Below are 22,532 nucleotides of genomic sequence, written 5' to 3' on the forward strand. Positions count from 1 at the left end.
CTCAAATGGGCTAACCTCTTCTTTTGACCGAGGTTTAGTTCGAATTCTTAATAGAGCCAGTGGTAACGCCTGGTACCAATATAAATTTGTTTCTTGCCATATTTTACTAATCTGTTGTTTAATCAGATGGTTCATTTCTTCTACTTGCCCACTGGCCTGAGGCCTGTATGGAACATGTAGTTGCCAATCAATTTCTAATTTTTTGCTAATTTCTTGTAACAATTTTGCACTAAAGTGTGAACCCCGGTCGGAAGATATTGTCGCTGGTACTCCAAAACAAGGTATTATTTAATTTAATTTAATAATGTCTTAATCACCTGTCTTGCATTATTTATCCTACAAGGGAATGCTTCTGGCCAGCCTGAAAAAGTATCTGTTAACACCAACAAATATCGATAGCCCCCTTTTCTTGGTAATTCAGAAAAATCTATTTGCCACTGCTGTCCTGGATAACTTCCTTTCCCAATTGTCCCAATTTGATTTCTATTTTCAGTTTTAGGATTATTCTTAAGACATAGCTGACATTGTTTTGTTACTAATTGAACTGTGGTGTATAGATTCCTTCCTACAATTTGTTTGTCTAAATATTTATGCAAAGAGTTGCTACCCCAATGAGTTTTATTATGTTCGTCCTGAACTAACTTCCAGAGTTGGTTATAGGGGATTACAATTCGCCCATCAGGTATTTGAACCCAACCCTCTTTATTTTCCTGTCACTTTAGATCCTCAATCAATTTTCTATCCTCTTTTGAATATCTAGGTTTAGATTTTTCAATTATTAATTTGCCGTCAGGGATTAAGGACATGATTTGAGATTGTTCAGCTGCTCGTCTGGCTTCAAAATCAGCCAAATTATTTCTAATTTCCTGATCAGTCACCTTGTTGATGTCCTTCACAGTATGTAATAGCTGCTTCTTCAGGTAGCTGAACAGCTTCTAGTAATTGTAGAATTTCTGCAGCATGTTTAATCTGTTTCCCTTGTGTGTTCAAAAGTCCTCATTCTTTCCAGATAGCCCCATGTGCATGTACCACGCCAAATGCGTACTTAGAATCAGTCCAAATATTTATCCTTTGATCTTTAGGCAATTCCAGGGCTCTCGTTAATGCTATTATTTCTGCCTTCTGGGCTGAGGTGTTTGCAGGTAAAGGTTTAGCTTCTATTACCTGTGAAGTGGTGGTAACGGCATATCCTGCCTTTAGTTCACCATTTTTCACAAAGCTACTGCCATCAGTGAGCCAAGAATCAGCGTCTTCCAGAGGTTTTTCTTTCAAGTCTGGTCAGCTCGAATATACAGTCTCTGTGGTGGCCAAGCAGTCGTGTGTTAGTGGTTCTGTTGATTGTTCCTGCAAAAAGGATGCTGGATTCACAACGTTAGTGACCACAATTTCTATATCATCCTGTCCCACAAGTGTGGCCTGGTATTTTAAAAAACTTGAAGGAGATAACCAGTGGGCTCCTTTCTGTTCCAGGACTGCTGATACCGCATGGGACACTAGCACAGTAATCTTCTGTCCCAAGGTGAATTTGCGAGCCTCTTCAATATTTATGATGACTGCGGCCACAGCTCTTAGGCATCCAGGCCATCCTTTGCTCGCTTCATCCAGTTGTTTTGAAAAATACGCCACTGCCCTTCTGTATGGTCCTAGTTTCTGAGCAAGGACCCCCAAGGCTATTCCTTGTTTTTCATAGGAATGTAGCCAAAATGGTTTAGTTACATCCGGAAGTCCCAGAGCTGGAGCTCTCATTAACTCTATCTTTGAATTTCTAAAAGCCCCCTCTGCTTTATCAGTCCAGTCCAAAGAGGAAGGGTTTCCCTTCAACAGTTCATATAGTGGTCTTACCAGAACTCCATAATCATGGATCCAAAGTCTGCACCATCCAGTCATTCCCAGGAATGTCCGGAGTTCCTTGACGGTTGACGGTCGAGGAGTCTGGCAAATGGCTTCTTTTCTGGCAGTTCCAAGTTCTCTCTGTCCTCCTGTTATTTCATATCCTAGATAGGAAACTCGGGTTTGGATTAGTTGGGCTTTTTGTCTGGATACCCAATAACCATTCAGCCCCAGAAAATTCAATAATTCCACTGTCCACTGGATACATTCTTCCTTTGTTTCTGTAGCAATTAGCAGGTCATCCACGTATTGTAACAGAGTCCCCGTCTGAGTAAGGTGGCTTCCAGGATTCTAGTTCTTGTGCTAGCTGATTTCCAAAAATTGTTGGACTGTTTTTAAACCCCTGAGGTAATACCGTCCAAGTTAATTGGGTTTTTCTTCCTGTATCAGGATTTTCCCATTCAAAAGCAAATAAATTTTGGCTTTCTTTGGCTAATGGCAAGCAAAAGAAGGCGTCCTTTAAATCCAGGATGGCAAACCATTTCTGATTTAGTTTTAATTTGGTCAATAAAGTATATGGATTAGCCACCACAGGGTGAATATCTTCTAGTATTTTATTTATTGCTCTTACATCTTGAACGAGCCTATAGCTTTTCCCATCTGCTTTCTTTACTGGTAAAATGGGTGTGTTATATTCCAATTCACATTCCACTAATAAACCATATCTTAAAAAAAAATATCAATTATTCCTTTAATTCCCCTTCCATCTTGTATTCTTAAAGGCTACTGTTTTATTCAAACTGGGCAGGCCCCCCTTTTTATTTCAATTTTAATAGGCAAAGCATTTTTTGCCTTACCTGGAATTTCTGATGCCCAAACTCCTGGATATACCTGATTAAGGTTTTCTTCTATTTCACAGAGGTCCTCCTGTTTGCTTTTCTGCTGAATTAAAGATAAACTTAAAACTGCAATTAATTGATTATTTTTAACTCTAAATTCCATTTTGCCTACTTTAAATGTTGCTTCTCACCCTAATAAAAATTTTAGAGAATTTGGCATACATAAAAATTTATGCATTCCTATTTATTTTCCCAATTTGTACTTTAAAGGCTTCAGAAAGAATGCCTCTCTTCTTTTCTTTTTTTTTTTTTTTTTTCTTGGTGTCCAGTAGCTCCCACATCTGTAGCAAATTCTTTTCTCTCTGATTTAATACCAAATAACTTGCTCCTGTAAACACTAAAATTCCACTTTATTTCCTCTAGTCCCTAGTTTTAATTTAACCAGTGGATCTGGTAGGGTAGATTCCCCAGGTCCCCGTCAGTCTAGTTGCAATTCAGTCACCGGAGCCACCCCATGGCACTGCCCCCCCCCCCCCCCCCCCCCCAAGGCAGTCTCACTTCCAACGTCCAAATTCCCCATAGCATGCACACCGATCCGCTTCCACAGAAGAAGAGCCCACTCCCCCACCTCTGCCCAACATCCCTCCTCCCAGGCTCAAACACGGGAGCTGCTCGAGCTCCCCTCCTTTCCCCCTTGGTTTTCCCTTTTTTTTTTTTTATCTCACAGTTGCTCACCCTGCTCTGCAGAGGCTCCAGATGCCTGCCTCTGCAACAGCACTTCTGGTTTAACCCTTTCTTAACTCTGAATGTGAATCTGCCGCTTTTTGCCAGTGACAACAATCTCTTCCTCCTTATCAATATCAGATAGGACAGGTGCAGAGGCTGCTCCTCTTAGAGGTACCTGTGACACATAATTTTCCAACCTATCTTCCTGATTACTGTTTTTTAGCTTTAAACATCTTTCCCCAATATCACAGGCTGAACAGCATCTCTCCATCTTAACTTTCATTTTTTCCCTGTCCTTTTCCAAAGCCAAAATTAAGGGATCTGGCGGAGCTATATTAATTTTGCATTCAGTCTGTCACTCCACGTGGTTTCTTAAAGTGAAAAACATATCTGCATACATTACTTCATCCCATTTTCCTTGCCACCTCAAAACAACATTAATTGTAACAATGTATTAGAATTCAGAGTTCCATTTTTAGGCCATTTTCAGGCCATTTTCCCTGATTTTCCAAAATATACAAAGGCCACCATCGGTTACAATATTTTACCAATGTTTTCTTATTTACCGAGCCCCCAGGAGACCCTCCAAGTTACTTCCAGTGTGCCAAAATGCACCCTAAAAGACTCTTTTTCAAGATCTCTTCACTCTGCTGATCTTCCATTATCAATCTCACATTCACACATACACATGGGATCCCACAGACACACTCCACACAGTTACAACACTTGAGACAGAGACTAAAATTCTATCAGACAACAGTTAATAACACAGTTATAGCATCCTGTCACCAATACCAAATCACACGACCAAAATCCTTAACGTAACAAGCCACAAAATAAACCAAATACCAACAAGATCCAAAACCATTTCCACAAGACACCCCGTGCGTCTTGTAGGACCCAAACCACAAGATGCCCCCTGCTTCTTGTGGGTGTATACCAAACGGACGCTAGCAGCCGGGTATACACCTTTACCTATGAGATTTCCTATCTCGATTTATGGAAGGCTTCCAAACCTTGCGTACGCTTACCAAACCAACCCAATTACTAATGAAGTCTTTATGCAAGATGCCCCCTGCACCTTGCACAAAAGAAAAGAATACCTTTTATCCTTGTCTGCTCCTGCAGTGATCTGAATGAGTCAAGGGGTCCCTCCGGGAAAAATTCCCAAGGGCCCTAGGGGGCCCTGTCCTCAGCGGGTCCTGCAGCCGAGCAGAGAGGGTCCCATCTGGGTCGCCAGATTGATTCGGAGAAAACTCCAGGAACAAACTTGCCAACAAAGTTTTCAAGCTGACAAGCAGGTATTCTTTATTGCGGCACCGGGAGACACGGGGGATAGCTCCACCTAACGTGTGTCTCCTCAGCTGCCACACACGCTATCCTTTTATAGTCACTGGGCATACATACATATACATGAGGCTACGTATTGATTACATCATTTTCCAGAAAGCTCCCCGCATGCGTACAGAATTGTGGTGGTGGTGGTCTCTGAGGGTCATTTACTTCTTCCAACAATCTTCATCACTTCTGGCAGCCTTTGAAGCATGCACAGTAGATGTTTATACCAGTTTAATTGGTTCGTTAGCACCAGAGACTCCTATCCTCCTACTTACCAGTTAGTTTAGCTGTAGCCCATCCTGGACACCTGCCGTTCCCAGATACACCTTATCCCTATGTCCTGTTTTTCTTAAAACTATGTCAACTACAACAATTTATCTCGTGTGAGAATTCTCAGTATGTACTCTATTTTTTCTCCATGTATTCTGCACCTCAGTAATTTTCCACTGCTACTGTTACAAAGCCATCAAACTTAACATTACTCAAAACTAATTCTAAAGGTTTATATATTCCATTTTGTAATTTTGTGCCCTCCTTGTCTCACCCCGAGTGTGAAGATGGGATATCTGTCCAAGCAGTTTGCTGATCAAAGGCAAAGATTTGCAAGAGGTGATTTCTGAATGTGCAAATAATTATCTGAGTCCTCAAATACTTTGCTGAAAGAGAGAAGCACTTCTGCTCTGTGTGGCTGCTGTGAGAAATGGTCTCTAGGTAAAAACTTAATCTCAGGGTAGACACAACAGTGAAGGAGCTCCTTATTAATGTTTTTACAAAAATGGGTGTCCTAGCAAGTAGGCACACACAACAAAGGAAGAACTATGATTTATATTTCCTATCCCATCCACAAGTTCCCTCCCTTGTTTCCCCATTGCTTGGGTACTCCAAGGTTTACAGCCTATTCAGTGCTTATAATCTAGATGCTAATTGTCCCGCCTCTGTTTATACCTCCCCTTACTCAACTTTGTACACCCCTTCCTTTTATTTATTAACCACATCATTATTAACCACATAATCCTTTTCCGGTTCAATTTTGTTAACTCTTTGGCAGACATGTTGTATGTATGTATGTATGGTTGGAGACAGTACTCTGGGTATAAATATTTACCACAACTTACTGTTTAACCAACCTGCACTGGTTTAGTTTCATAGGTTGTACGTAGATAGTATTCTTTTTAACCACAGAGTGTGTCTTTCATGTAGAGATGACACTGTCTTGAACCACAGAGCGTATCTTTTTGAGTAAGTATATCTCAAACCCTTTCTTTCGTTGCCTTAAGAGCTTAATCCCAGACCTAGTATTGAAAACTGTCATTACTGCAAAGCCTTACTGTTGATCTTAAAGCTCCAAGATTGGAAAGTCTTAATATTGTAAAGCCCCATCCCCAATTATGCAAAAACAAACACTGTTTCTCTCACAGCTGGGCGTAACTGGAAACACCATCAAACTAGCCAGACCAACAGTGTCTTCTGCCTGGAGAACCTACAAACAGGATCAACAGCATCTAGAGATGTAGCCATCAACTGTGGCATAATAAGGCTCCCCTGAAATAGGAAGCACAAAAAAATAAGGTCTGCTTATGAGAAGTGCTCATTACAAGATTCTACACAGGACAGAAACACTGGCCACCTGTGTTAAAGGGATGGGAGGCAATGGTGGATGAGGCTGAAAGAGATGTCTTGATTCTATGATTCTATGATTTGCCTAACAACCAAAGCATTTTACCAAGTTCCATCACTAAAGTCCCACTGGGAATTACTTAGCTCATGGTGTTGAATCAGTGAAAGGCCCAAACTGCAGAGACTGGTGGGATCTCAAGCTTGGACATCCTTTAGCTCCAGAAATGCCTACATACAGGGCTTTGATCAGAACTTCTCCTTAGTGAAACCTTGTCTCCAGAGTCAGAGTCCAGCTTCCCAGCATCTTTCAGGGGGGACCGGATGTTACCTAAACCATTCCCTTTAGAGAGCTAAAGCTCATGATCTGATGGGGAAGAGCAAAAGCAGGGTTCTTCTGTGGAGCCAGAAGCCCCATAGAGAAAGTAATTCTGGCGCACTGGTCAGGGTGGGTAGAGGTGCCCTCCTGCACAGTAGAAAAGGCAGAGCCGAGGATCTGCATGGCTCTGTGCTCCCCAACTGCCCTGCCAGAGCTGGTGGGAAGGCCAGAGGTTAGGCCAGGCTGGGCTTTATGGAGACTTGATAGCAAGGCACGTCATGGGGGGCTGAGATGGAGCCAGAGGGCATTGCGGTAATAGTTGATCCGCTCGCACTCCTGGGTTTCAAAGAACTGAAATGACACAGACAAAAGAGCCCTAACATCTGTAAGAAGAGAGCAAATCTCCTCTATTCTGATCTCTTCTCATCCCACTACAAAGATTCCTGCCCACAGCAAGCAGCAGGTGATGTTGTTCTTCTGCAGAAAAGAGGGTAACCATGAGTCATAGAATCATAGAACCGATTAGGTTGGAAAACAACTCGTCCAGAGAAGAAGTCATCCCTTTACACACCCAGCTACTTCAAAGATGAGCGTTCAGGAAGGTCTGCAGGACCCATGTGGAAGGGGTCACTCAGTACACCACTACCTCTGAGGAGAAGAAGCCGGCTTCCTAAGGGCACTGCATGTTCCGTAGGTACCCCATGGTCCTGCAGTCCCAGCTGACTTCTTTCCCACAACTATGGAGCAATAAAAAACCATTGGGGATCTAAGAAAGCAGTGTCTTGACTCATTTGTCTTCTCTCTCTTTCCTGCCAATCCCTTTTCCAAGCAGCTTTCAGCCCAAGTCTTTTCAAATGTGCTGTCTGGTATAGCTCAATTTCATGAGCCTGAAAGACAGCCTTTCATCCCACGGGTACATACGCACTTGTTATCACTTGCTGTTCGCAAGCTTGCAGCCCACATAGGATAAAACCTCAACCTCTGCCATTCCCGTCCACAGAATCACTGAATCATAGAATAGTAAGGGTTGGAAAGAACCTTAAGATCATTTAGTTCCAACACCCCTGCCATGGGCAGGGACAGCTCGCACTAAACCACGCCACCCAGGACTGCGTCCAGCCTGTCTTTGAACACTGCCAGGGATGGAGCATTCACAACTTCCTTGAGCAGCCCATTCCAGGGCCTCACCACCTTCACAGTAAAGAACTTATTCCTTATATTTAACCTAAACTTCCTCTGTTTACGTTTGAAGCCATTACCCCTTGTCCTATCACTACAATCCCTAATGAAGAGTCCCCTCATCAGCATCCTTGTAGGCACCTTTCAGGTATTGGAAGCTGCTAGGAGGTTTCCACGCAGCCTTCTCCTCTCCAGTCTGAACAGCCACAACTTTTTCAGCCTGTCTTTATATGTGAGGTGCTCCAGCCCCTTCGTCATCCTCATGGCCCTCCTCTGGACTAGCCCCAACAGCTCCATGTCCTTTTTATGTTCAGGACACCAGAACTGTACAAAATAGTCCAAGTGAGGTCTCACGAGAACAGAGTACAGGAGCCGGATCACCTCCTTCAACCCTTGGTTACACATCACAGACAGCTGCAAGACACAGGTCAGCAGCAGAGCAGCATCATGGTCCTCTTGCCACCAGCTCTGGACTTCCCTAGCACTTCCTGGAAGTCTGGCTAGACCATTTTGCTATGAGACAGTCTGCTTTAGACTGATCCATCCGCTCAGAGGGGTACCCATTCTACCACGTGAGATACATGGTGAAGGGCTGCTGGCACACTGGGTTCCCATGGAGATGTCTTCACCCAGCTTGCATTCCCAGTGTGTCAGCACCTTCTGCTGCAAACTCATTTAAAGTCCTTCAGAGTTTCAGAGTCTGCTAGGTGGTGTCATGGCTGTAGGACACACTGGCCTTAAGTCACTAAGTAGCCAGAGGTGACCACCGCTGTTCAGTATAATGGCCACAACAAACATGCAAACAGGTTAATGGGCAAAAAGGTCACTGCTTTGATTCTGTTACTTTGAAAAGGTAGTGGAAGGAAAAATAAAAACAAAAAAAGGAGTGAAAACCATGAAGTGGTGGGACCTGAAACGTAGAAGGCATGCCTAAGGCACACACAGGGCTAGCTGCAACATGTCGTGCTACTTCACTGCCAGGGCAACACAGAGAAGACAGATCTGTGCCATCCCAGACCCCTGCAGCGAGGAGCGGACATCCAGAGGACCACACTGCCACGTGAAGGTGTTTGGGGACTTTTACCTCACAAGCTTTTACGTGCTCTTTGCCATTATTCCCGGATCTTCTCCAGTGTGGTAATGCTCTGCTGGTAACTCCTGCCTGTGAGAGAAATCACACTCTCATCTGATTAACATTGATTAAAAAGACCCTTTGCTGGAAGGCAGTACATGAAACACGAATTGGCAGGGACATCAGGGAGAAAGCAGCAGTAATGTGTGAGCTCAGCTATGGATGTGCACTGCAAGGAAATGCAGAGCTGTGCAGCAAGGTGGAGGGTCATGCATCAGAGAAACTATGAGAAACGGGAAATGGGCTGTGAAGCCATGGCATGGCTCTTGAGTGAGCTCCACCTCTGGCATGTGGAGCATGAGTTTCTGAGGAGCCAGCCCTGACCCAGGAGCTGGAGCTCACTCAAGAGCCATGCCATGGCTTCACACCCCCTGCCCCAGGAAACACTCCCCTCCAAAGCCTGCATTTCCACACTCATCAGAGTCTTCCGGTCATGATTTCATCTGAGGCAGACTGAGGAACAGCTGCCAAAACTGGGAGAGGGAAGAAAGCTACAGGAGAGCCAACGTGCATCACCAACGCTACTGAAGCCCAGCTAGAGAACATTGCCAGCCCTTCCATCTCACCCCCAAACCCAGAGCTGGGAAAAGAGTTATGGGGCAGGAGAGCTCCAGGAACATACACCCGTCCTGTCCCAAGGCCATCCACCTCTCTATACCGTCTCCTGCTGCTTCTGTGTAACCATGTTTGTGTTTTGGGGCACAGCTTGTTCCGCCTCATCCTTATCCCTGCAGCGCTGCTCATAAAGGCGGTTCGTCTAGGAGAGCCAACAAACAGGGCAGGACCGTGTTAGCAAGCAGTGAGTTGCTGTTACAGCCCATGCAGGTAGCTCTGGAGGAAAACACAGGCTCCAAGTGAAGAGGTGGCCAAAGGCCACCCGCAGAGCAGGGAACAGCACACAAGCCCCCCAGTGCCCTACTGCTTGACCAAAACTGACCTCACAAGAAAAGCTGCTCTTCATTAGGTATGAAAACCTCATAGCAATCGAGTTCTTGACATCTAAATCATTCTTATCCAACCGTGCAAGGCTGCTACCAGCAATGTCCCTGGTGTACTCTTCAGTTTTTCAAAGCACACTATGCAGACAGTGACAGTCTTCCCCTGCTGCAGCTCTTGATGTAGTGTCTGCATGAGCTGTGCGCGTGTGTTAGCAGTGTTAAACCATATAGCAAGAAAGAGCAGCATGTTTGCTTTACCTCCATGGTGTTCTTGTACTGCAGATTCCCGGTTTTGTGAATCACCTCCATTATCAGCTCTATCTATGCAGACAACAAAGCCAGAGTCAACACATTACTGACCATCAAAGCTCCACAATAGACTATGTGACTTAGGAAAGGAAGAGACAGGCTAAGTTCAGATAGCCTTAAGGACCTATGTTCACCTAAGGCATCTTCACAGAACACACCTTTTATACTTCTAGCTAAGCCTCCACCTGTCTAAGCAAAGGAACTCTTCAAATGAAATCCACCAATACATAGTACTGTATCATCTCCACAGAATCTGGAAAAATTGGGAAGCCAACTCCCTTCTGCTGTGTCCAAATTTGCAGCAGTCTTCTCTCATTTTCCAGACAAAGGAATCTGAAGCCAGAAGAGGTTAAAAGGCTTGACAATTCTGGCAAACCCTATGGACATCACGCAGCACTATATATGTGAGATATATGTATATATGCTTTAAGAACATCGCTGGCTTAGGCTGGTGTCTCTGGAGCTGAGCCCCTGCAATAGCCATCCCAAAAAGACACGCAAAGGAGAAGATGTGGTGGTCAGAAGAAGGAAGTCAGAGGTTCAGCATCAGGGTTTCAACATATAGGAAGGAGCTCAGGACTTCCCAGCAGTGGCAGGCACTGGGAGCATGCAGGGGGCTGGGGCATGGTGGGAGGCAGGAGCCAGGATCCATCACCAAGGATGGTGATGGATCAACACCCTCAGCTCCTGCAGATGCTTTTTTCCAAAACTCCTCCATTTTCGTTGCTTCTCCCAAAAAGGTTTGTGCCAGCTAGATCTGACCTTGTCCCACAATGTCTATCTCTGCAAAGAAAAAAAAGTTTCATATATATACAAAAATATACATACATATGTATATATAAATATAAACACATACAAATGACTCTGTTGCTCAAATCAACTGCTCCAGCTAACATCAAACTGACCCCATAGCACACCTACCTTTGCAGGAACATATAAAAGCAGCATGACTTTCGAAGCGGCATCCAAGCAGCATTGCCTATGTAAGGGTCAATCCTCCTGGGGCCACCTTTCAGTATAAGAAAACTGGTATCAACAAGTTATTCAAGCAAGCACAATAAAGTCTGCCCCGCACCACAATGAATTCAGCCAGGTTTCAACACACAGCAACCTGAAGCAAAGAGTTGCCCCAGGTTAGCACACAGTCAAGCTGGGGCACAGAAAAACTGACGCTAAAAATGCCTCAGGCTCATCCTGCTGAAAGTGAGTGGCCCTACTGCAGAACAGCAGCCCAGCAAGCTCATCGAGGGATATAGGCCAAGTGTAGTTCACGATTCAAGCCCCAGAGCTGTTTCAAACCCACAGCTATGAATAGCCAGCTGCTTCAACAGCAGAGCCATGCTGGGGAGGTTCACCAAGGGTCAGGGCAGCAGACAAACGTAGCTGTGGCAGAGAGGGGACTCAGCACAGGAGAGCAGAGGGCCAGCCCTCGGTGTAGGGATGCTGCCCGCCATGTGTACATGAAAATGAAGGGACAATATAAGGTGGCCAAAGCATCGTCTTGTACATGCTCTGATTAGAATTGTGGAGTCATTTAGGCTGGAAAAGACCTTTAAGATTATTGAGTCCAGCCGTTTACCCTATGCTGCCAAATCCACCACTAAACCGTGTCCCAGAGTGCCACATCTGCACATCTTCTAAACACCTCCGGGGATGGTGACTCCACCACTGCCCTGGGCAGCCTGTTCCGGTGCTTGACAACCCTCTTGGGGAAGAAATTGTTCTTAATACTCAGTCTAAACTTCACCTGGTGCAGCTCCTTTCCTCTTGTCCTATCACTTCGTTTTTCAGAAAGCAGACAGACCCCCACCTCACAACCTCCCTTCAGGTGATAGAATCACTGCAGTATAGTCACTAAATCCTGGCCAGGGCCTAGAAAAGTCTGAGAAATTCAAGTGTTAAACATGCATCGCAGGGCAGAGGAACCTCTGACAGATCCCATAGTTATCGGCTTGATAGTACAGGAACGTGTATTTGCACAACTACCGCACATCCACCCAAATCATGTACATGGACTTGGGAAACAGAGATCATACACTACCTCTGAAGAATGTGTCACAGCAAGGATTATTAAGCTTAAGAGATTCAGGTAGAAGAAGAGCTATGTACCCAGGGGTTCAGGATTCTGTCTTCAAACAGTAGTTTGCAAGATAAATTTGTCAGCGAACATGTAAAAACACTTCCTTTGCAGGAGTACCATCCTCGTTCCTGCATCCAGTATCAGTGGTGTCAGCTTAAGAGGGAACGAGCATGGTGCTAACAAAGTCCGTGTTTCAGAAAAGATAACACCTGCCCTGTGTGGGGAGAATCTGCTCTGACTTCATCGGTGGCTCCAGCCATGCTCTGCCACCAGCTAAAATCATGGAACCACAGCCATGAAATAAAACTTGTTCTGGAATCACAGCCATTGCTGACACTTAGATCTGACCCTTGTTTTCCAGAACAGTGGTCAATTAATTCACCAATTTATTCTCAAAGGGCTTTGACAGCCAGGTCTTCACTGCTGTTCCTCTCTGGGGTGCAGCGTGCAACATGGAGGAGATTAGGCAATTAAGAGAAACACTTCCAATTTGACCCAGCTCTGAGGCAGAATAGTTCAGTTAAGATCATTCCAGAAACCTCTGAAATCCGGGCAGGGACACCTTCCACTAGACCAGGGTGCTCTAAGCCCTGTCCAGCCTGGCCTTGAACACTGCCAGAGATGGAACATGCCTTCCAGCAGCAGACAAACAAACACGGCCACAAACACGGCCTGGAGCTGACAGCCTCTCTGCCACTTTAAACCCACTCAGGAAGAGCCCCGACCACGAGACAAAGTGCTGACGAGCGCCCCGCGGCGTGCAACAACCCTGCAGACCCCTCCCCGGCGCTCTAAGCTCGCCGGACCCACCACAACCGGGAGGCGGCGCAGCCAGCCCGGGCGAGGACCCGAGGAACCTCACCCGGAACCCATCCCCGCTGCCCCCCCGCACCTTGGGCCTGTTCTTGGCACGGGCCTTGCGGGGCGCCCTCACGGCCTCCAATATGCCCATGCTCTGCGTCACCACCGAGCCGCAGCCACGGGTACTGCGGCCGGAAGCAGGGAGAGATTGACACCGCCCCCAGCGGCTCCCTTCCAGTCAGCAGCGCGGTGGCTGCGTGAAGCACGGAAGGACTCAGCGCAGAACGCAGACCTGGGAGCGAGGAAATGGCCGCCCAGCCTGGGTGAGGCAGGTCTTCTGTCAGGAGGGGAGCGGGCTTGCAGTAGGCTCAGATACGGGCTCCTATGTGGGAAGGCTGGGCTTCTTAGTAAGGGCGTGGGGGGAGGTCGGACTGCTCCATAGGATCCTGTGAGGAGGCCAGGCCCCTCAATAGGTGTTTGAGATGAGGATCGGCCCTCCTAGAAGGGCCTGTGGGGAACAGAATCCTTTATGAAGTGCTGTGTGGAGGCCACGCTCCTCTATAGGAGCCTGGGAGGGAGCTCGCTGCCCCCACTGAGGACCGGATGGGAGGCCAACGTCATCTCTGGGAACCGGGGAAGAATCCAAACTTCTCTGTAAGGGAGTGGCCAGGCCCCCCCTATAAGGACTGGCAGGGAGGCAAGGCTCATCTATGGAAGCCTAGGAGGAGGCCATGTTCCCTTCTATGGACCTGTGGAGGGATGGAGTTGTCATAAAATGGCCGCGGAGGGAGGGAGGGAGGGAGGGAGGGGCAGGCTGCTCCATAGGAGCCTGGGAGGAGGCCAAGCTCCCCTAAAGGGACTGGCAGGGAGGCAATGCTTATCTGTAGGAGCCTATTAGGATGCCAGCTTCCCCTATAGGTAGGTGTGGAGGGGTCGGGCTATCCAATAATGCCCCGGGGGCGAAGGGTTTTGGGGAGGGTTTCTCCTCCATAAAACTCTTGGAGAAGGCCAGGTTTCTATATAACGATTTGTGGGGAGGTCAAGCTGCTCCTGTAGGAAATGCAGGGTGAGAAACCAAGCCCCTACTACTGATTATGGGGAGCATGAGATCTCTTCTTTCTGCTTGTGCCGTAGCAGGACCTGGAAGTGCCACGCGAGTGGGGCAGCCTGTCCTGCAGTGCCTGAGGCATCTCCAGCCACAGTGGGGCTCCAGGCTCAGCCTGAGGGACCAGGTGTCACTGACCCTTCTGAGCACTGCCCAGGTGCTCAGCCGCTCAAAGGAGTCATCGCTCGAGCCGAGGCCAAGCCCCCCTGGAGCAGAAGTGATTTTAACCAGTCCCCACATGGATGGGACCCTGCAGAGCTCAGTGCCTCCTTGCAGAAGACATTGTAGTTGAGAACCTAATGATCTTAAACAGGTAATGTCCACTCTCTTAGGCCTTGTACTTTGGGCTTGAGAAATCCCTTTGTTTTCAACACCATCTGTAATTTATAATACGTGTGGGAAAGGTAAATTGTGCATGGGTGAAAGCAGAGATGATCCTGACCAGGAGCCCATTGCACATTCTGGAGCTGGTGATCCCCTGAGAGGCACAGGGCTGGTCTGCACTGCCCAAACCCTGTGGCTGCAGGATGAGCTTGGCCATCTCATGGTAACAGGGGGTTTATGAGCAGCTCCTGCCTGATACTGACCCTTACACCAGCTGCCTGGCCCATCCTCTAACTGGAAATGCAGCAAGAAGTTCTCATGTGAACTTCCTTCATGAATAATGCTGTTTTCTTGTGATGCTTTATGTATTAGCTCATAGACCAAAAAGGAAGAGCTCTAACTCTGCCTGAAGGCAGCATGCCCAGTATCTGAAGGGAAATAAGCTTTACATGCTATCTCTATCCATCTTCTCATTTTGTCTTATTAAAGCAGCTGTGGCCTCTTTCACAAGGGCGGAAAGCAGGAGCTGTGCAGCTGGTTATCAGGTTCTCTTCTTAGGCCGTTCACTTCTGTGTTTGTCTGGGAGGAGGAGACCCCTCTAGAGAGGCCTGTGAGGAAACTCAGCCTGACTCTAGGGGCCCAGGGGGAGGCTAAAGTCTTGGTGTGTTCTGTCCCAGAGCTGTCATGGTATTGAGCATGTTGGAATTAAAGGCTGAGCAAGGATATGCTCTTGTAGGCTTCCTTGCAGAAGAAGGAACCTGAACGTCCTAGGGTTCTTTGAAGGTTTACCAGCCCTAGCCTAGACAAAGAAGTGACTATGAAATCTTTCAGAAGAAAGATAGCCACCACACAAGTCTCAAAACTTAATCTTAAATGATGTATTTAAGAACTAAGACTACAGCAGGGTCCTTCAGCAGAATATCTGTACACTTGGTCTTTTAGAAATGAAAATGGACAAGTGATTCCTTGCAATGTGCACTTTGCACATTGTAATGCAGCAGGAGAGAGATTTAAGCTGTCGTCTTCTGCAGAGCAGAAACTACAGTAAAAGCTGCAGGGACTGTTTGGCTTAGACATGCACTGAAGTCAAACAGATTCAACTTGAAGCACATCATACATCAGCAACTGCCATTGCTCCGAAGTTAGTCATGTGGCACTAGGTTTAAACAGCTGAACTGTGTCCTGGTCCCCTTATCCTCCATCCCTGTGTCATAAGGCATTGCGGAGCTTCTTACCAATGCTGCACATGAGGATATGAGAGAGACCAGCAGCCCTGCAGCACCTGAGTTTCTGAATCAAAGCCATGATCATGTATATGGTAACAAAAAAAGCAAGAACTTTGAGGAGATGTGGTCAGAAAATGAGTTTCAGGGCTCTAGCCCAAGATTAGCAACTAAGTTTATTTCCAGTGGTAAATAGACACAACAAGTCCAAGGGACTTCTTTACCAGAAGTTAGTCAAATGAGGGTCTGCAGAGCCTACCAGGGACGAGCTATACCATGAACCAAACAATCTGCAAGCCACTCCTTTGAGAGGTGTTTGAAGAGCTAAACAACTTCTCCAAATCCTCAGCAACACTGCAGGGTGCAGGTTTGTGGCAGCACAGCCTCTCATTGGGTAGCTGCACTGTGGACTGCTACACCAGGCAAGATGCAAATCGGCTTCCAGTATCAGCAGTTAAGCCTGGAGCACATCTACAGCTAAGCCAGACACCTAGCCTATTGTTGGTGCTTCTCTAAGTGAGCTCCCTGAGAGACATGGCCAAACTGAAACCTAAATTACAAGTTTAATCACTATCAATGAAAGACTTCAGAAATAGGGAGAAGCTTAATCTGAGATCTGAGTGGGATATATATGCCCTAAACATAAGCCAGCATTCCGAAAGCATTGTGCATCACTCCCCTCAGCACATAGGACTTCTGGGTTATCTCCAGCCTCTTTCAGATGGCTGAACTTTGGAAGAAGCTCAAATCAAAATCTTCTTCTGACACAGATGGCCCCTGCATCTGGGTCCATCGCTTAGATTCCTTTTCTTGCCCTGAGTGTGAAGATGGGATATCTGTCCAAGCAGTTTGCTGATCACAGGCAAAGATTCATAATAGGTGCTTTCTGAATGTGCAAATAATTATCTGAGTTCTCAAATACTTTGCTGAAATGGAAAAGCACTTCAGCTCTGTGTGGCTGCTGTGAGAAATGGTCTCTGAGTAAAATCTTAAGCTCAAGGTAAATACTACAGTGAAGTAGGTCTTTTTAATGTTTCTGCAAAAACAGGTGTCCTAGCAAGTAGGCACACACAGCAAAAGCAGAACTATGATTTCCTATCCCGTCCACAAGTTCCCTCCCTTGTTTCCCCATTGCTTGGGTACTCCAAGGTTTACAGCCTATTCAGTGCTTATAATCTATATGCTAACTGTCCCGCCTCTGTTTATACCTCCTCTTAATCGACTTTGTATGCCCCTTCCTCTTACTTATTAACCACATCATTATTAACCACATAATGCTTTTCCGGTTCAATTTTGTAGCTCTTTGGGAGACATGTTGTACCCCATCTTAACTGTTTAACCAGCCTGTAACTGCTTAGTTTGTACATAGAGAGTATTCTTTTTAACCTCGCAGTGAATCTTTCATCTCGAGGTCACATTGGCTTTAACCACAGAATGTGTCTCTTTGAGCTACTATATCTCAAACCCTTTCTTTCATTCCCTTAGTAACTTAGCCCCAGCCCCAGTATTGAAAACTCTTAATATTGCAAAGCTTTAATAATTGATCTTAAAGCTGTAATATTGGAAAGCCTTAATATTGCAAAGGCCCATCTCCTGTTATGCGAAAACAACACTGTTTCTCTCACAATTCCCCCTTATTTATACTGGTACTTGTTTTCACACTTGCTTTAAGAAATTGCCCTGTATGTCACTTCCAGTCAGGATAACATAATTTCACGTTTCTGGTTGTCCTGGTTTTACCAGTAGCCATTTTGCTTCTTCTTAGTAGCTGGTGCTAGCTCTGTGTTTTGACTTCCAGCCTGGTAAGAAAGCTGATAACACCGATTGTTTTTAATTGTTGTTAAGTAATGTTTATTCTGGCTAAGGACTTTGTAAGTCTCATGCTCTGCCGGGGACGAGGGGAGGCCGGGAGGAAGCAGAGACATGACACCTGACCCAAGCTAGCCAAAGAGGTATTCCATACCACAGTATGTCATGCCGAGGGAGGTAACTGGGAGTTACTCGGAAGGGTGCAGTCTCTCTTCGGGGGGGGATGAACTCGTTTGGTGGTGGTATTGTATTCTCTTCTCTTGTTATTTTCTCTTATCATGATTATCATAGGTGGTAGCAGTAGTGATTTGTGTTATACCTTAGTTACTGGGCTGTTCTTATCTCAACCCGTGGGAGTTACATTCTCTCAATTCTCCTCCCCATCCTTCCGGGAGGGGGGAGGGTTGGGCGGGGGGGGGGGGGAGGGGGGAAGGAAAGAAAGAGGGAGAAAAAAAAAAGGGGGGGGAGTGAGTGAAGGAGCTTTGTGGTTGGGTTTAAACCATGACACTGGTCTAAAGTCATCTAGTCATCTTCACTTTTTTTCTTTTTTCTCTAAAGAATTTTATCAGAGTAGGGTGATGGCCCCATGACCTTTTGTTTTGACAATGATGTTTCAATAAGAAGTTTTACAAGTCTTAGAATCATAGAATAGTTAGGGTTGAAAAGGACCTCAAGATCATCTAGTTCCAACCCCCCTGCCATGGACAGGGACACCTCTCACTAAACCATCCCACACAAGGCTTCATCCAACCTGGCCTTGAACACCGCCAGGGATGGAGCACTCACAACCTCCCTGGGCAACCGATTCCAGTGTTTCACCACCCTAACAGGAAAGAATTTCCTCCTTATATCCAATCTAAACTTCCCCTGTTTAAGTTTTAACCCATTACCCCTTGTCCTGTCACTACAGTCCCTGACGAAGAGTCCCTCCCCAGCATCCCTATAGGCCCCCTTCAGGTACTGGAAGGCTGCTCTGAGGTCTCCACGCAGCCTTCTCTTCTCCAGGCTGAAAAGCCCCAACTTCCTCAGTTCGTCTTCATAAAGGAGGTGCTCCAGTCCCCTGATCATCCTCGTGGCCCTCCTCTGGACTTGTTCCAGCAGTTCCATGTCCTTTTTATGTTGAGGACACCAGAACTGCACACAATACTCCAGGTGAGGTCTCACAAGAGCAGAGTAGAGGGGCAGGATCACCTCCTTCGACCTGTTGGTCATGCTCCTTTTGATGCAGCCCAGGATACGGTTGGCTTTCTGGGCTGCGAGCGCACACTGCCGGCTCATGTTCATTTTCTCATCGACCAGCACCCCCAAGTCCTTCTCCTTGGGCCGCTCTGAATCTCTTCTTTGCCCAGTCTGTAGCCGTGCCTGGGATTGCTCCGACCCAGGTGTAGGACCCTACACTTGTCGTGGTTGAACTTCATAAGGTTGGCATCAGCCCACCTCACAAGCGTGTCAAGGTCCCTCTGGATGGCATCCCTTCCCTCCAGCATATCAAACGGACCACACAGCTTGGTGTCATCGGCAAACTTGCTGAGGGCGCACTCAATCTCACTGTCCATGTCAGCGACGAAGATGTTAAACAAGACATATATACAGAATTGTGTAGCACCTTATAGCTATTAATACACCTGCTATTACAGTTACAGAAGTAAATACTGATACCACCATTCCTCTCCATTTTCTAAACCAGGATTCTAACCATCCTGTTAATGAAATATCTGTTGTCATATTTTCAGCCTATTCTTCTGCCAAGGTAGTGAGGCCTTGTAAGGCTCTGCTTATGGCTCCATCTGGTGTTGTATTATTTGGAATAAATATGCAACACATATTCCCTAGCATTATGCATACCCCTCATTTTTCAGCTAAGATATCTAAAACTATTCTATTTTCACTGTATATATGACCCATTCTACTCAGGCATTTGTATTTCTATTGCCTGTTTCTATTTCAAACATCTACCTCTAATTGCAATTACATTCGCTATCTTAAGATTCTTTTGTGGAGTCCATATTCCTACTGATGGAGGAATGGTAGTGTCCACAGGCTGACCACATTCGTGCCTCTTTGGCTCCCAAGCCAATATTCTAAATCTAACAATTGAATCCCCTCTTGTCACACCTACCCCCAGGCCATGAACTTGACTTATATGCCCTCCAGCACTTGCAGTATCAAGTGCACAGGACCACACTTTTACCCCCCACATTCAGATTCTATGTGACCTTTAAACACCATAATTTTTTACAGATTTTCCCTAAGGACAAGGTTAGGTTCATAGGTTGTACGTAGATAGTATTCTTTTTAACCACAGAGTGTGTCTTTCATCTAGAGATAACACTGTCTTGAACCACAGAACGTGTCTTTTTGAATAAGTATATCTCAAACCCTTTCTTTTGTTGCCTTAGGAACTTAATCCCAGACCTAGTATTGAAAACTCTTATTATTGCAAAGCCTTACTATTGATCTTAAAGCTGTAAGATTGGAAAGTCTTAATATTGTAAAGCCCCATCCCCAATTATGCAAAAACAACACTGTTTCTCTCACAGCTGGGAGTAACTGGAAGCACCACCACACTGGCCAGACCAACAGTGTCTTCTGCCTGGAGAACCTACAAACAGGATCAACAGCATCTAGAGATGTAGCCATCAACTGTGGCATAATAAGGCTCCCCTGAAATAGGAAGCCCAAAAAAATAAGGTCTACTTATGAGAAGTGCTCACTACAAGATACTACACAGGGCAGAAACACTGGCCACCTGTGTTAAAGGGATGGGAGGCAATGGTGGATGAGGCTGAAAGAGATGTCTTGATTCTATGATTCTATGATTTGCCTAACAACCAAAGCATTTTACCAAGTTCCATCACTAAAGTGCTACTGGGAATTACATAGCTCATGGTGTTGAATCAGGGAAAGGCCCAAACTGCCAAGACTGGTGGGATCCCAAGCTTGGACGTCCTTAAGCTCCAGAAATGCCTACATACAGGGCTTTGATCAGAACTTCTCCTTAGTGAAACCTTGTCTCCAGAGTCAGAGTCCAGCTTCCCAGCATCTTTCAGGGGGGGACCAGACTTCACCTAAACCATTCCCTTTAGAGAGCTAAAGCTCATGATCTGATGGGGAAGAGCAAAAGCAGAGTTCTTCTGTGGAGCCAGAACCAACATAAAGCAAGTAATTCTGCCACAGTGGTCGAGGTGGGTAGAGGTGTCCTCCTGCACAGCAGGAAAGGCAGAGCCGAGGATCTGCATGGCTCTGGGACTCCCAGTGTCCTGGCTCTGTGCTCCCCAACTCCCCTCCCAGACCTGGTGGGAAGGGAAGAGATTAGGCCAACCTGGGCGTTACGGAGAGCTGATACCAAGCCACGTCATGGTGGGCTGACATGAAGCCAGAGGGCATTGTGGAAATAGTTGATCCTCTCACACTCCTAGATCTGAAAGAACTGAAACGACACAGACAAAAGAGCCCTAACATCTGTAAGAAGATAGTAAATCTGCTCTATTCTGATCTCTTCTCATCCAACTACAAAGATCTCTGTCAACAGCAAGGAGCAGGTGATGTTGTTCTTCTGCAGGAAAGAGGGTAATCATGAATCATAGAATTATAGAACCAGCTAGGTTGGAAAAGACCTCATCAAAAGAAGAATTCATCCCTTTACACACCCAGCTACTTCAAAGATGAGCGTTAAGTTCAGGAAGGTCTGCAGGACTGACGCGGAAGGGGTCACTCAGCACACCACTACCTCTGAGGAGAAGAAGCCGGCTTCCTAAGGGCACTGTATGTTCCGTAGGTACCCCATGGTCCTGCAGTCCCAGCTGACTTCTCTCCCACAATTATGGTGCAATAAAGAAGCATTGGGGATCTAAGAAAACTAAGTGTCTTGACTCATTTATAATCTCTCTCTTTCCTGCCCATCCCTTTTCCAAGCAGCTCTAAGCCCAAGTCTTTTGAAATGTGCTGTCTGGTATTGCTCAATTTCATGAGCCTTTACACATTTCCCTAAAAGACAGTCGTTCATCCCACGTGTATTTATGGACTTGTTATCACTTGCTGATTCCAAGCCTTCAGCAGACATGCGATAAAACCTCAACCTCTGTACTTCCTAACCATAGAATCACAGAATCATAGAATAGATAGGGTTGGAAAGGACCTTCTAGACTAGAAGGACTAGATCATCTAGTTCCAACCCCCCTGTCATGGGTAGGGACACCTCGCACTAAACCATGCCACCCAAGACTGCATCCAGCCTGGTCTTGAACGCTGCCAGGGATGGAGAATTCACAACTTCCTTGGGCAGCCTGTTCCAGTGCCTCACCACCTTCACAGTAAAGAACTTCTTCCTTGTATCTAACCTAAACTTCCCCTGTTTGAAACCATTACCCGTTGTACTATCACTACAGTCCCTAATGAAGAGTCCCCTCACCTGCATCCTTGTAGGCCCCTTTCAGGTATTGGAAGCTGCTAGGAGGTTTCCACGCAGCCTTCTCATCTTCAGTCTGAACAGCTGCAAATTTCTCAGCCTGTCTTCATATGGGAGGTGCTCCAGCCCCTTCGTCATCCTCGTGGCCCTCCTCTGCGCTAGCCCAAACAGCTCCACGTCCTTTTTATTTTGAGGACACCAGAACTGTACGCAATACTCCAAGTGAGGTCTCACAAGAACAGAGTACAGGAGCCGGATCACCTTCTTCAACCCTTGGTTACACATCACAGACAGCTGCAAGACACAGGTCAGCAGCAGAGCAGCATCATGGTCCTCTCGCCACCTGCTCTGGACTTCCCTAGCTCTTGCTGGAAGTCTGGCTTTAGACTGATGCATCTGCTCAGAGGGGTTCCTATGTTACCACGTGAAATATATGGTGAAGGGCTGCTGGAACACTGGGTTCAAATTGAGATGGCTTCACCCTGCTTGCATCCCCAGTGCACGAGTACCTTCTGCTGCAAACTCATTTAAAGTCCTTCAGAGTTTCAGAGTCTGCTA

The 22,532-nt window shown here is 46.2% G+C and overlaps 2 protein-coding genes and 1 long non-coding RNA gene across 6 annotated transcripts in view; 2 read left to right on the plus strand and 1 right to left on the minus strand.

The window, feature by feature from the left end:
* LOC136005339 (uncharacterized) overlaps positions 1 to 7,440 on the plus strand; it is a 32,016-nt gene extending 24,576 nt beyond the window's left edge. Inside the window, exon 5 of the mRNA XM_065662737.1 lies at positions 6,152 to 7,440. The gene's annotated coding sequence lies outside the window, so the exon portion shown is untranslated. The remainder of the gene's footprint in view (positions 1 to 6,151) is intronic.
* Positions 1 to 21,425, plus strand: part of LOC136005801 (uncharacterized) — a 107,354-nt gene extending 85,929 nt beyond the window's left edge. For 2 of the 4 annotated variants that reach the window (XR_010608909.1, XR_010608908.1), the window contains exon 4: positions 20,107 to 21,425. This is a non-coding gene — a long non-coding RNA (uncharacterized LOC136005801). Of the gene's footprint in view, positions 1 to 12,867; positions 13,429 to 14,239; positions 14,524 to 20,106 lie in introns of those variants that run through there. The other 2 variants (XR_010608910.1, XR_010608907.1) reach the window with 2 other exon arrangements.
* Positions 8,653 to 22,532, minus strand: part of LOC136005794 (proline-serine-threonine phosphatase-interacting protein 2-like) — a 76,260-nt gene continuing 62,380 nt past the window's right edge. Inside the window, exons 17-18 of the transcript XR_010608885.1 lie at positions 11,146 to 11,233; positions 8,653 to 11,007 (exon numbers count right to left, since the gene is read on the minus strand). The gene's annotated coding sequence lies outside the window, so the exon portion shown is untranslated. The remainder of the gene's footprint in view (positions 11,008 to 11,145; positions 11,234 to 22,532) is intronic.

The sequence above is a fragment of the Lathamus discolor genome, chromosome Z (assembly GCF_037157495.1).
Source record: "Lathamus discolor isolate bLatDis1 chromosome Z, bLatDis1.hap1, whole genome shotgun sequence".
NCBI classification, from domain to species: Eukaryota; Metazoa; Chordata; class Aves; order Psittaciformes; family Psittacidae; genus Lathamus; species Lathamus discolor.